The sequence below is a fragment of the Cyphomyrmex costatus genome, unplaced genomic scaffold (genome assembly GCF_001594065.2).
Source record: "Cyphomyrmex costatus isolate MS0001 unplaced genomic scaffold, Ccosl1.0 scaffold91, whole genome shotgun sequence".
In the NCBI taxonomy this organism is placed as follows: Eukaryota; Metazoa; Arthropoda; class Insecta; order Hymenoptera; family Formicidae; genus Cyphomyrmex; species Cyphomyrmex costatus.
In genome coordinates this window covers 1,415,083-1,431,381 of record NW_017280495.1, presented here as the reverse complement: position 1 = coordinate 1,431,381, position 16,299 = coordinate 1,415,083, and the positions used below count along the sequence as shown (strand labels likewise).

At 33.7% G+C, this 16,299-nt stretch overlaps 1 long non-coding RNA gene across 1 annotated transcript; it reads right to left on the bottom strand.

Moving 5' to 3' along the window:
• Positions 1–12,739: 12,739 nt before the first annotated feature.
• On the bottom strand, positions 12,740–14,968 carry LOC108781850 (uncharacterized). The gene is made up of 3 exons (XR_001940969.1): positions 14,926–14,968; positions 13,935–14,099; positions 12,740–12,776 (listed from the first exon to the last, which is right to left on the bottom strand). It is a non-coding gene; the product is annotated as an uncharacterized LOC108781850 (long non-coding RNA).
• Positions 14,969–16,299: the final 1,331 nt, after the last annotated feature.

The following is a 16,299-nucleotide window of genomic DNA, read 5'->3' as shown; positions in this document are numbered from 1 at the left end:
CTACAATGCATCGGGATAATACTGTCCAAGAGTCAGCGTTCTCCAAGCCGCGAGAAATCTGGGTTTTGACAATTCAAAAGAACGAGCGAACGAGCGAGAGGGAGAGTAATCCTTAATGTGCTTAAGTCGCACTTAAATCGGCACGTATCTTTTATTCATCGGATTAAAGAAAATCGATACCAAAAGACAAAACGGATAAAATCGCGCACCAAACATTATCGCTGCTCACTCATATCAATATTTAAATGTAAATTTCTCTAATTATAAGATAAACAATATATTCACAAAATATTTTTCATTACGTTTGACTCCGAGTGACTTCATTAGAAAACACTCAATTACACAAATTCGATTTCATAAAAATGGAAGTTGAATAAGGTCACTGAAATTGGATCGGTAACTGTGTAATATTTTAACATTATTTTGATTTCTAGCTCTTAATTCTTCAATTGAATTTTTAAATTGTATAGAAAATTCAATATAATTTTTTTAAATAATCTGAAATATGGGAAACGTAATTTTATTTCAGATTTAATTTAAAAAAAATTATAGGAAGGAGGACTTATAATTATTTTATGCACACTTCACCTGTAAAATTTATTCACAGAAATCGTAGATTCGGTAAGAGAATAGATTCGATTAATACGAGAATGTTCAGCGGATCAAGCTTCGAGGAATATTGTTGCAACGTACTGTACCTTGCACGTACATATACACCGACTGTTTGTCGTTGGTGCTGTTCGTTTGTTACGAGTGGACCTTAAGTGTACGAGGTGCCACGGTAACGCCTACCAATCTGCTGTTTGTCCTCCAACCACCCGCTGCTCTCGCCGCCGCCCCTCGGCGTGCTTAATTCTCGCGCGCGCGAAATGAAGCTTAAAGCCGAAAATGAATTCTAAAAAGCGAGCAAGCCGCCACCGCTGATAAAGGCAAACTCGCTTTCGCGTTCGAACGATACAACGATGATCGTGCTCATCCCGCGTTCGTGAGAAAAGCTTCCCTTATTAATAAGTAGAAAATAAAGGTATAAAATTATACGTAACATTCTACACAAACATATATTATTAATTTTAAATAAGTTAAAAAAATTAAAAATTGACAAGTACATTTTATTGTAGATCCAAAGGTTTAAATGCGCTTTACGGCAGCCTCATTTATAAATTTCTTGATGAAATATAGGACCATGATGTATGATCCAATGCGTATTAATATTTTAAGAACAATTCTCTTTTTTAAGTTCGAATTTCGTTTGGGCATTAAATTTTCATCAGGCGTGAAAGCTTTTATATTCAACCAAAGATCTGTGCATGTTACTATCAGTAAGGTATATTTAAAATTTATGCATGTTCCATGAGAAATACTAAATTTTATGGTAACTTTGCCACATCCGAGAGTGATGTTGGCTGAAATGAAAATTGATAAGTCGGGAAGTATCTGTCTTCCTACATTTCTAGAGTCATAAGTAGTTCGACTTCAAATATATCAGGTTTACGAGAGGCGTATAGATTGAGCTGACGTAATTAACGCTTTTTATATTATTTATATCCCGCGCCACACAGAATGATTCAAGAAACGTAAAATTACTGTATTTATCTCCTTAAGTATTTAGCTTCTCAAAAATAACGACATGATTTCTCCATTAATTGTTTGCATATGTAATAAAAATGCCGAGAAGCTATTTATATATTAAAATATAGTAAAATTGTTTTCACACGTGAGATGTTTGGGTAGATTTTATGTTCAACGCCTACAATAGAAATAGTTATAGTAAATGTTACCATTTAAATCGCTAGGTATACAGCTACCAACTATTCTGGCTCACAAATAGCCGTCTCTTGCAGTGACCGAAACTTCGGAAAATGTTGCGGCTACTGAATATTCAGCCTTCCATACATTTCAGACGGACCACACGATCTTTTGTAAAAGATTAGTTTCCAGAAAGTGTCTAAAAATTTGTAAAGCAACAAAAGGTCCCCTCTAGATAGTTAATTTAGGGAACGATGTAAAAAGCTAACCTTTTCATTGATTTATCGAATTATGATTAAATCGCATAGATACCATGGTAATATATGTAAAATAGTTAACAGTACTATTGTTGAAATAATAAACTATTTAAAAATTTGCATTTCAAGAACAGTAGTAAACAGACACAAATTTATGGATTACTATTGATTAATTTAATTTCGTCTCTCTTTCTTTCTCTCTTTCTCTCTCTCTCTCTCTCTCTCTCTCTCTCTAGTCATTCTATATATAGTACAATAGTTAAACAATTTTCTCTTACTCGAATATATTCTTATCAGCTACTTACTGGTATCATTATTTATTTAAAAAATAAGAACGGGGTATTAGCGAAAACTAATGTACGTGGACATTATCTTAACGAAAAACTTTGTAATCCTTGGAATACATATTCTTATCCGACATGAACGAAACTTTTTTTCTGTTTCTTCTCACCTCTTCTACTTTTTCTTTCTTCTTTCCTTTTTTTCTGTACTTATCCTCACTTCTTTGTCCGTATCTTCCCTTCCTCTTCTCTTACTTCTGTTCTTCTCTTTCTCATTTTTCTTCTTTTCACATTAGATCTTTGATATCAGCAACATACTCGTTTGACGAAGACTTTCTTCACATACTCATATTATACATTAATAATTCAAGCTAATTTACAAGGATACTCTTAGAGTTAGTTATTGTAAGACTATCGGTGTAACGTAGCCTAGCTGGTAAATTAACTCACCGCCCGGGCTAAGACACAAATTGAGAAGGCATTATTGTAAACGCGTAAAGGGTTCCGCCGCCACCCTCAAGTCATTGATATGCACGTGGAAATAACCAAACTTGGAAACGAGGACAACTTCATGCAATCGCTCATCTTCTATTCAGTCAAGTCACTCAACACGTGTTATGTCATTTATCCCTTACAAATGGAATACGTCTTGGCGTAGGCGTCATCTGATCTAAAGTAGGCATGCTAAATTCATTCGTTGTCTGTATTCCATATCATCGCTAACATCATGTGAACAGAAATAGCAGTATCGAAGTAACAAAATATCGCGAGAACGTAAGTATAACGCGAAACATTAATTTGTTATAAAGAGTGCTTATTTTCCTATACTAACATTGAACACTTGATCATGCTAAAAGATATTCTAATCAACATATTTTTATCAGTTTTATCGCTGCTACTTGTTGTCTGAATCGATTTAAATGCACATGAAAATGTTACGTACATATAGTACACCCTGTCTTGGTTATATAAAACATCCATGTATGTCATATATCTATATAGATGATGTAGAATAAAAATCAATTTTTTACATTGCCTATATAGACGAGACACTGCATTTCAAAACACATCGATATTACATCGCGACTCATGAATATTTTAATTGAAGATAAATTAAACATTTTTCATTATAAAGATGCACAAGTGGAAAGAGGTGGGGTTAATAGGACGGTATTATATTTTCACGGCTCAGTTGGCCCTCTCTGATCAGCGAAATGCAACAATTTAGTTGCATTTGCGTAAGTTTGAGAACAGAGTCGTCTTTGTTGAGAATGAATGCCGGTGTTATTAAACGCATACCGCAGATAAACTACGGGCGCATACCGGGCGCTAACGTTGAAGGTGGAAGTAAATAAAGTAGACGCGGAAATAAATTGATAAGATATAACATTTTGCAGCTTTACAGCCACTCGGGCGCATGCGAGTGGTCAATTAGAAACTCGTCGTCCATAGCATGTGCAGGACGAACGTAAGCTCGTTTTTCGCAGTGAAAACGCGTCCGCGCTGCCTTGTCTCGGAAGTGTAAACGAACGGATAAGTGCCCCTGGATCGACGTAATGTGACTTCGCGCCGCGAAGATGCGATCGCGCGACGGCGTGGATCATGCATGACCAATGCAACGGCATGCAACAAGGACAACTTTTATCTACCTGGCACGAAACTCCAACGTTGATACGCTATTGATAGGATCAAACATGCATTCGCGCGCACATTATGCGTGTTGCTTATACAACGCGCGTTAAACTCCATCGTGTCACTATGACTGATGTCTTTTTTATTACTAAAACCTAAGGGAAAAAAGTGTAGGGTTGGAAACGTTACTTCATACGTTATCGTTACCATTAATTTTTGTAAAAAGTAACTCATTAGTGTTACTCGTTATTAATTTTGAAAAATAATGCGTTATTGTTTTACACTCTATAAAAAAGCGGTGTAAACTTAACACCATGCAGTTTCCATATATGATAATTCTCATTACGTTTGTGTAAAATTAACACATAGTGTGGATTTAACATCATGGGTTTTAAATCTACATACTTATGGTATTAAATCCACACCGACATTTTTTTAAGTGTGACGTTACTTAGAAAGTTACTTTTTCATTACTTTTTTGTAATGCCGAAATAAATTTAGATTTAAAAATTACGTTATTTAATAATTAATATTAATTAAAGTAAAAATCAATATTAAAACTTAAAATTCTAAGCTACTTTTTTTGGTAAGCTTTTCTTTATATTACACTTATATTTAATAAATTCGATAATTCTACAAATTATGATACAATAGTTCTATTTTTTAATACATGCTTATTCTTTAGAAAATTAGATTGTAATTTACAAACAGATTTTATTAAAAATTGTTATTAAATATTGTATTCAAACATTAATGTGGTTATTAAGAATACTCCGCTCATTGATAAAACTAAAAATTTATTGTATATTATTTCACGATATATACATACTACAAATTTTTATTTATATTAATAGTGACTGTAAAAATACAATCTAAGATAAAATACGAAACATTTTTCAATATTTTTAAATTTCCAATATAACATATTTCTAGTCAATTAGAAATAATACGAGATGTATTGAATAGTTATAAAGATAATAAGAGAGATTAAAGTAATGATAAAAGTAACAGTTGAATTCATTATCGTTCTTGTAATTCTATAAAAATGTAACGACGTTACCATTAGATAAAAAGAAGTAACAGAGATGATAACGGTATTACAAGTAATGCATTATTTCTCAATCTTGAAAAAGGATTAAATGTTAAAAAAGAACAAAGTCAAAGATTTTCTTTTCTTTAAACGAAGGAGTTGATTCAATGTTTTTTTTTCTGAAACGTTTGTTTAAATTACATCGAAGGTGTTTGAAAACCGTATTCAATGAGAGAACCGAGAAATACATTTCTAATATGTTGATTTCGTGAGACGATTGAAACCGGTTTTGGCGTTGTAGTTTTTGCCTATGTGTAAAATGCGCAATTGCACTTCGCTCGTGAAAAATGCAACGATGTAAATGTTCGGCCGACTACATATGAGGATAACGTTTTTGCGGCCCAGAAATCTATTGCTCGTCCCATAACTATCGCGTTGTAAAAAAAGCAGCTCGTGTACATATAGTATATGTTAAGGTCACAATTTCATCGCGCTAGTATTAACTAAAAATTATTTCGCCCGATGTTTAAACTGCGTATATATATATATATATATATATTCAATAAAATTTTAGTATAATTTAATTTTAAATTTAGTATTTTGTATTATATATAGTATAATTAATTGTTATAATTATTATTTTTTATCAAAGTGCATCTTTCATATTTATCCTATTTAATATAAAATATTAATTATAGTAAAATCTTTGATATCTTTTAGAGTTATATTAATTGAGGAAAAAAAAAGAGTAATTGTATTTTTCGGCAAATCGCTAATTTTATGGAAAAAAATATATATACAATAATATCTAAAGTAGTATCTATAATCAACAGTTCCTCGCCAAAGTTAGAATAAAAATGTGATATGGATATATGCCCGATATAATACAAATTAATTAATAATTACATATAAAATGGGGTCATTTTGGTCTAAAATCAAAAACTGGTAATTAATAATTACATTACATTGAAATTGAGTAATTATGATCTATATTTTCAAAATATCCAGACAGCACGTATATCAAACTCGGGACATAAATATTCAAAATATTTTAAAGACATTGGAAGACGTTTTATTTGAACATACGTGTCTAATCATTTTTTAAAATTTGGGTTGAAGCCTAAAGTTATCCCAGTTGTTGAAAACGTCAAAGTGTTGTAAATCTTTAATTTCTCCGTTATAAGCGAGGACATAATTCAACGAAGACGTGTGTGAAAGTGAAGTAAAGTGATAGCGAGCAATATATCCAGATACGGTCGACGCGCATTAGCCGAGTGAACTTCTTTTTACGGGTGTTTTTCGGATAGAGGAACGATAAATTTTCGCAGACCGGATGTTCACGGGTGCACTTGTATGTTTATGCTAGCGGCGGTGAAGGCGTTAAGATGTAATGACATGCAAAACAGAGAGTCTCGCGTAAACCCTAATGGTCGTACGACACACCAGTCGACTTGTAATTGAACAAGCATCAAACGTCGATGGTGTAGTCTACCATTACGTATTATTACCATGGTCTATTACTGCGCCGGCCAAGTCTAACAAAAGCCTCGCCTCATGTTCCGTTTTAACCATTTTGCTTCATATTTAATCTGCGAATAATAATATCGCGAGGCACAATGGATTATCTAAATCTGATTTAATAACTCGCAGTCTGTTTCTCTCGATCATAATTTAATTTAGAATTTTGACGTACATTCTATATATCGTATATACCGTATAATGTATACGGGGAAAGAGAATTTATTTAAATTAGTTTCTCTCAACCGAACTTATAGCTGTCGTTTATATACTCGGTTACAAATTCTGCTAAAATTCTCTCAGTATTTATGGCAGAAACATCGTTCGACTATTAACATGTATAATTTTGAAATAATACAATGTTTAATCTCATTTTTGACGTGACGTGGTCACATAGAAGAGTAAGGGAGTCTCCATCATAAGGCACGAAGAAGCCTCTAAAACTACCGACTTCTGTCGTTATACTTCCGACAACGAATGCATTGCGCTACGTTATAAAAGCAATCGTGAATGTCTTCGCCAAGAAATATTGTGGACGATGCCGCCTGCAAGTCTAACCGGCGCATGTAGTTTAGATTAATTTCGTAATGTAAAAATATTTCATATTATTGGATTTTTTTTTTTTTAAGTTTTACTCTATGTGTACATATATTCCGAGATGCTGTGACTACACAAACATTTAATATACAAAAATAATATTAATATAAAGTAGCAACGAAATAAGTACTCTTTAAAACTCTTAGAGTAAGTCTCACTCTTAAAGGTTGAAAATTGAGCCAGTTTTTTTCAAGACTAGTTCAATTTTCACTCTTTACATTGAGATTTCACGTCAAAGTATTTCGAGAGAGTAGACTTTATTTAAATTCTGGAGCGCTTTAATATGCCTGTGCTATTCATTAATCTTTTAAGTGGCTAAGTGGGGTATATCTTTTTTAAACTTTGTTCTGGAAAATAATAAGTAATATAAGCCTAGAGATACGCAGAAATCTTAAAGTTCATTACTTTTACATTTCTCTGTCTCTTAAAAATGTAACTAATGTAATTATAACTACAACATAATATACTACTAAAAAACATAAATATAAAATAAAAATTTTTTTAAGACGGTTTTTGAATTACCCAACTTGGGTAATTTCAAACTATCTATTTAAACGTTAATTACGTTTGTAATGTAATTATATATAAATATAAAATGTTTCTTATTTATAATTCTCTCTGCAGAAATTCTTTAAACGAAAGAAGGTAAATAATTTGCATATTTGCCAAAAAAAAAAGAAAAATAGAAGAAGTATATTTATCGCAGATCAAATAAGGTGGTCGCCATTTATTGGTAAAAAGCTTACGCTGAAATTTCATCCCTGTTCTTCCGCACCCAACGTTTCCCCAGCATTCTTTACCGTTCAAGGACGTACCGTTGCGGATATTTAAGTCGGCCAGTCTATATACGTGCGCTTAGGACGCACCTGAATAATGTTTGAAGACGATGGGGGTTGACGTTTGTCGTGGTGGTGCCTAGCGTGCAAGTAATCTCCCTTCCCTCTTAGTTCTGCCCTCCTCTACAGGATGCTCATACTCCTGCCTGTTCCTGTGTGCCCATCGTTGCCTCATCCCTTTACCTCCTGACTCGGCGGTACTCATAATTGTCCGAGAGGGCATATCGCTGTCGCGAGGGAGGGTACCCGAGGACACGAAACTAGTTATGCGCATTCCTACTCGAGAGGGAAGAGAGAGAACGAGGTGGAGAGAGTGGAGTAGCGAGGGGTAAATCAACGAGGAGGAAAAAGAGAGAGAGAGAAGAAGAAAGAGAGCTACCGGTTGTTCCCCCCTTCCTCTTTGCCTCACGACTGAATACTTGAATATTGATTAAGCATGCACATCGCGATTACCGGGAGCAAGTAAAAGCGCTCTTCTTGCCGGGCCGGCAACCTGCGTGTCTGCGGATATTTATGTGAAGCGGTGCTTCGACGATGTCCCCCTTCATCCACTATCCCCCGTGCCAGTTCCTCGTCCTACTCGCGAGCGCAATCCCGTCTCGGAGGGATAAAAAAGGCCTGCCGGAAGACTCGGGAAGATATCCGCTAACCATGAGACGTTTAAATGATGAGAGCGCGGATGTACGGAGAGCGTGTGCACGGGTTGCTTGATTTACGATCGGCCCTCGCAGGATTATATCCTTCGATCGCGAGCCATCGCGCCGCGAACGCGCGCTGCCCCAGTTCGCCGCCGGTGAGAACGATTAACGGAATAGCGGGAAGCCGTGCCTCAATTTGTTCCTGTTCCTTTTTTACCCCTCGTCCGCCGGGCGAGTTACGAGGACGGAAGTAACAACAGCGAAGTAACAACTCCACACAGATGCGTAGAACGGGTTTTAATGATCCTGAGATTACTCGCAATTAGACCAATTAGGGTTATCATATCTGAATTGCACATAGTTGGAAAATTTCTGTTAAATTGAACACATTTTACGGACCAATTTTTGTATCAATTTTACACAAGAATATGTTAGAAGGTAACACAAATATTATGTGAAAACATTTACACAAACAAAATAATACTGATATAATTTCTAAGCATATTTTTTCAATAAAATTTATATGACATTTGTGATATCTTAAGAGAACATATGTATTCCTTTGGAAGAAGATAATTTAGAGGTGGAAAAAAGGGGTAAAATTTTCGTCTGTATCAAAAACGTACGTATAATTTAATAAAATAAAAAATTTCTAAAATATCATTTTTATCGACAAGTAATTTTGTAAATATAAAATGTGAATTAATGACCAGAAGTTTTACGATCTCAAAAAGAGTACGTGCATCATTAAGAAAGAGTATGGCTATGGTAACTTTACTCGCGATGTCCCTATTATTGTGACGTAGAAACTGGAATTGCGACCAGGATGCGCAATGCTTCTATTTGAATTAACCAAGATCAAGATCCTCGATCAGCAACCAACCTCGACAGAGGCCAAGCTATTTATCGAGAGGCATCGACCAGCTTTACTGCGAGAACAGCGCTTCAAGTCGTGATTGTAAATTGTTCATTTTCAATAGGGGATAATTGAAATCGCGATAATGACAAAAAAATACAAGTTTCAATGTTGAACGCGATATTTTGTCGTCCTCATAAATATATGCCAACTCGTTATACGCATTGTATAAATCACGGAAATAATTAGCCCGGTGTCCCGAATTTTTCGCTATTACGCGAAATATTGTTATGAGAAATCGTGTTTGTATATATTGGAATATTTTGTGTTATATTATTTTTTTACACGTCGTCAAATGTACGTATCTGTTTTTTTGCCTTATGATAAAAAATGTTTTTCTATTTTACAAAAAAAAACAAAAAAAAACAAAAAATACGGAGACAGTATAAAAGCGGTACGTTGTAAGTTATAACGTAAGTTACAACGTAATTAGTCAAGTAACGTGAACCGCGATTACTCGATATTTCTTCGTGCTTTCCGAGAGGAAGGCGCGAGAATATAATTCACAAGCCGATACCACTGAGCTAATTTACCCCGGCCGAACGCGCGTAGCTGTCTAATTAAGCTGGCTTTCGCGCAACAAAGCGCCGTACGTGTAGCCGCAATCGGGTGGGCTTTACAACACCGACCGGTATCCGGCGCTTCCACGTTGTTGACCACGATCGTCCTCCACTCGAAGGTAGAGGAAACTACGGGGAAAAAAGGGCGGGAGAGACGCGCGGGAAGGCGACGCGGGATAGAAGAAAAAGCCCTCGAGCTTTGAATATTCAGTAGGTACGTACCGGTGTGCGCCGGCCGGGGGAGTCTGACCTTATTTTTCTACTGGAAAAACCACAGCTTCCGTCTCTGCTTAGGGATTCGCTTCGCTGTTCGTGGAGGCGATACGTCGCCGGAAATTTGCACCAACGCCCACCGGTTGGACGAGGGGCAGACCGATTTGAATTAATGTCGTGACGTCGGGACGGATACGCGTCGCCGATAAACCGTCGATTTCGATAAGTAAAGTTCTAACGGGGTGGAAAGAGTACCGAAGGATGACAGCCCTATCGATCTCTCGAGTCGGTAGAACAGGTAACTGGTCTGTACGCTCAAAACTCTCCGTCCAGACTGATACACTAACGGTCGTAGGTAAGGTACTACGTTGTTCGAGGATGATATGCACCGTTCGTTATTGGACGGTCGGTAAAACCGAGATTTTGTAAAATTAAAGCGGTTAATTGATTCGCCATTGTATTTTATATTTCATAGCAGTATATAAAAATATTTTGTATTTTAGTATTAATAACGAAAGATTGAAAGATTGATTTTATATTTTGTATTTCAAATATACTAGGATTGACAATTAATCTTATTATTTAAATTACGAAATACATGAAACTTTAAAAAAAAAAAACCATTTTAATTTCAAATACAAAATACCTAATATTTTCATGTGCTCCGTTGAAATACAAAATATAAAATACACTTTTATTGCAAAAACTGTATTTTAAAATTTAAATCAAAGTATTTTAAATACATCGTTTTTCACGAGTAGGTAGAGCAAACTGAACTAAGCCGAAAAGTCCTTGTACTATATAAAATTGTAGTTTTTAAATTATAGATCAAATTCTATTTTTTATGTCAATTTTTAAATGAGACCAAAGAAGAACACATTTTACTTAAACATATAAGAGATTCTGCAATTTATTTTTAATCCTTCGGTGCTTTTACCGTTTTATATCTATTTTTATGCGATACTTTTATATAGGACCATTGTATAAAAATATCTCATAAGAATGAATATATTATTTTTTTCAATTGAAACGCCAGACATTAAGGAATATAATGGCAATAAACAAACGTATATATTTTTATTAATAAAAAAACTCATACATAGCAAAGTATAATAAAAAAAACGAGTATGTCACACTAAAACACCGAAAAATTAAATATCATACAATTACATTACATTACAACAAAAATTATCCACTTACCTGGATAATTGCAGTCATGTTCGTCGCTACCATCTTGGCAATCTTCCACAAAGTTGCATCGTTGAGATTCCAATATACATCTGTTTACGTCGCACGCAAACTCGCCAGCACTGCAGCCTGTAAAACGTAATATAGATATTTTTTTAATACAATTTTACCACAAATGCTTTTAAACTTAAAAAATGCGGTCGTATATTGTATAATATTGAAAATACAGCATTTATTTTTTAACGTAAGAAGCGTTAAAAACATACTAGAATTATATTTTCGTTAGCACATGCATCTATACAAAAGCTTACTGATTCTAATATTCTAATATACAATTTTATAAAAACGAGAATAAAACATTAATTGAAACTTTCTAAGCATGGCTTATATGACATGGTTTTCTTACTTCGAAAGTAATCCAATCAAAAAACATGATTTTCGAGTTATTACCATAACTGAGTCAAATAAACATTACCTTATCATCAATCATAAAAAAATTAACTAATTTAAATTCACAAAAAGTTATCAAAATTGTTAAAACTTAAAAAGAATCGGAACAACTTAAAAAGGGTGGTATTCACATATACTTGTAAAACAAAAATAATAAAAATGACATTTGATCACATTGAAAATATGTTCTTGTGATGCGGTATTATTTAATTATAATCAATAATTTTCTGTCAAGTTGAAAAATAATTTTTCTCCTTTTCTAAAAAACTTAATTTTTTGAGTTATTCAGTTTTGAAGTAAGGAACAAGCATATGCTGTAACGTATATACGTAATGTTGTTGATTGTGTATAAAAGAATATCACATTACAAAAAGAAGCTTATACATACTTATGTACATACATACATTGAGAATACTAAGTATATATTTTTTTACTAGAACAACCGCTTCCGTTATCTTAGAGAGTTATAGCGAATATAATTTTTATCGGAGTATTTGAAAATCCTTTTGTAGTTATAGTAATAATTTTAAGACACTATGCAGTTTTTGGTTTTTAATTAAGTCGTTTTCGCTAGAATGGCGAGAAGCGGTTCTTCTAGATCGCCGACTTTTAGCGTTCGATCCTTGGCGGAGATCAATCGGCTCAATCTGTACCTGGATGCGGACAATCGATCTCGTCACCACTGTCATCGCAATCCGGGACGCCATCGCACTGCTGTACCGAACAGATGTAACGACTGCCGTCTTGACAGCGTACCGTGTCGTCGGCACGACACTTGTTCGAAGACGACCTCAGCGTGGACTCCTCGATTTGCTTATCGTCGATGTCCGGTACCTCTGGATTTACCGTGTGAGTCGTCTCCGTCGGAAAATGTAGCGAGGGATGTTGTGATGTCACGGTGGTGTATTCAAAATCTGTTGTTTCGTTTATAAGCGTAATTTCAATGTCGACGATTGCAATATGCGACTTTTACACGCTTGTTAGCGAAGAATATGAATGAGGTGAAGAGACGACAGAGTGATACTAGATTTTTCAATCAGTGCTTTTCGAATATTCCAAAAAACAAAACGTACCAAGTCAAGAGAAAGTCAAAATGACTTTATTTTGACGTCATGAAAATCATGATGGTTATAACATTTGACTGTTCATTTACGTTAAACATCAAAATAAAATCTATTGATTTTTGTATTAGCTTTTATATAATATGGTCCTCGGATTGAGTCACAAGTAAGTAGACAAAAATCTAGTTTTCAAGAATGTTAAGAAGAAATTATACAGGAAAAGTACAATTTTGATTTAAAAATTTAGGTAGATACAGCTCTAAAAATATAATTTTATTGAATTAAAATAATTATATAGGAAACTTAAGCATGATAAAAAAAGCAATGCGGCAAAAAATTTTGCTGTTCTAGCAATCAGTTTGAGCGTTCTACATAATTAAATATGATACTTTAGTAAAATCGTTTTTTCTATATTAATCATTTTTGTGTAATATTCTTGTTCAAATAAATTTTAATTGTACACTTCATATTTTTCTTCTGTAAACGTAAGTATTTCTCTTTTATTGTAGTCACATAAATTGTACTAAAAAATAAATCTGTAATTAACCGTTTCGTTATTTAGGCGAGATTGAAAACGCTAGGAGAGAGTTAATTTAAAACGAACGATAATGAAGATAGAAGTAAAGATGATAGACAGAAAATCTATAGTAGAGCTCACCACACTGGCGAGCTAAATTCCCATCAAAATTCTGAGATATTCAAAGATATTCTTAAGAGACGTATTATATATGTATAAACACGGCAATTCGTATCAATTGTAAATTAATGCAATTAGGAAATTAATATAATAATAAATGGATCGTACTGATGCTCATGACGAAATTCATGCTTATATTTATGTTACAACGTACCGTATATTTGCATATAGGCCATATTGTAATCTTCGTTAGTAAAAAAAAAGGGTAATAAATAATGCGAGTTTTTGATAAGCGTTATCAACAGCGATCTAGCATTATATACAGTTTTCTACCCTTTACAGGTATCACGTAGGGCGGATTTCCGCGTACTTACCGTCACGTGTCTTATTCAATAAATCTGTTGGGCAGTTGTCCTCATCGGAACTATCGTTGCATTGCGATACGCCATCGCAGCGAGATTCTAGAGGTACGCATTCGCCGCTTCTGCACCTTAATTCTGTCATCTGATCGCATTCCGGCTGAGTGTCCTTCTCTCCGGCTGCGTTCGGATGTCGCGTGTCGTGTTTGTGCGCATTCATTGCGTCGAAAGTAGGCCGAATAAGCGAATCGTGACACCAGTCAGTGTTCATTTGAAAGGAAGAGGAAGAAAAAAGAAAAACAACTAATGAGAACGAAAACTTAATTAAGGAGAAAAAAATTGAAATTAAAATAAATACGTTTATAAATTAAAGTAACAGTAACGAATTTAATAAAAACTTAAGAAATAGAAAATATAGACTATGTATGGTATAATTGGAGATCGTGAAAATGTCGAGTGAAGCTTGTAGTTAAAAGCATTTGAAATGAAAATTGCATTCCTCGTGCAGTTCTGCGCGCACATCAATATTTTAATAATTCTAATAATAATCTAATAATTCTAATAACAGTCTAATCACGCCAAAATCATGCGGTTTTTATCAAAATGATCGATTTCATACTAGATACAGTTCGGCATTCACTTCTCACTTTTATCAATAAGTATATGCATTTAGTGCATAATTTACATCACACATATACCACAGAATCTCAGAAATAAATGCGCGCATTTATCGATGAGTGAGGTGTGAATATGGACTATTGTTTTTTTTTTTGGTTGTTGTGTATTATTTTTTTCCCGATTTTTCCGATCGCAGCCATCAATCCCATTCGTTGAGCAGTCAATCGTTCGATATTCACCGGATCTTCGTACGTCCTATATTCGGACTTTTCGCAAACTAGTGGCATCATGGAAAGCTGAACGAATTACGAAGTTTAGTTTCGAAAGCTCCAATGTGAAATCGATCATTTCCATGTCGTTAGGCGGTAGCCGCCTAAGATGGAAATACCTTGGAATATCCTGAACGTGAATCCCTCCGGACCTACTTGGATACTGCCCAAAGAATGATATTGCAGCTGTTGCTCTAGGATAGCACGCACTTCGAACTCGTCCGTGAATGTCGAACCAATGTCTAGGGTAACTTGCGACGTAAAAGCGTCGGTCGTTGGCCTAAAAAAGAAATTTTATTTATTAGAAACAATGGAGACACGACTTTAAGAATCAAAATTGAAATAGACAATCCTACTTACGATATCTTGACGACGCTGGCGAAATAATTGTATCCTGGAATGTGGCGATTGTACAAATTCTCGACGGCGTGTGTAAGATTGCTGCTCAATTCTCGGTACTCAAGACTGTTTCTGTCAGCATATTCCCGTCTGTAGGGTTCGCCAACTGTCAATGTTATTCGATAGAATCCTAGAAGAGAAATATTTTATTTATTAGTAATAAATAATGAATTTCATAGAAATATATCAGTAAATAATATATTTCTTTTATAAACAGAGGGTATTTTATTTCAAATATCACTTTTATTTATGCCTCTTGATGTATTATCCTTCATCCATTTATTTACTTTATAAAACTAATGCTCTCTGGCATTACTAATATTACATATGAAAACTTAGTAGTAAAATAGAGATAAAAAAGTTTATTGCTATTTCTAATAATATTGACAAGATTTTTGAAACGTGTTTTAAAGAGAAGAATACTCTTGTTATTGAAAAAGTAAAAATACATTCACAAATAATACGACCTAATTTCTTATCACTAAAAACATTCTTATTGTAAAAATATTGAATACTTTATTTTTATTAACATTTAGACAAATAATAACTTTAATAATATTAAATAATTAATATTAACACAGTATATAATAGTTAATATTAACTTATACATATATTCCTTGGATTAAAATATTTTTGATATATGAGCCGCTCATTACTTAAATCGATTAACCCTATTTTTTAAATAGTTAAACAAATTTTATCGTCAAAGTGCTTAATAAGAATTAATCAAATTTTAAAATCGATTTAGCAAATAAACGGCTCATATAGAATAAATAATCTTAATATAAAGCTACCTACATATATTTCTGTTATATCTATGTTATAAAAATATTAAAATATTTTTGGAAATTTTTGCAATTTTGATTTAAAATTTATATATAGCGGACATATTGTAATGATAATTTTTATTATTTTTCTTATTTATTATTATTATATTTATATATTGTTTAAAAAATTATTACATACTATTAGTACGCTATTCTAGAATTGAAGTTAATAAAGTTTTAATAGATTCGTCTCTCAAGAAAAGCAAAGAGATAATAAACTCATCTTATTTAATCCTTCAATTTTTTAAATTAATGGAATCGTGAATA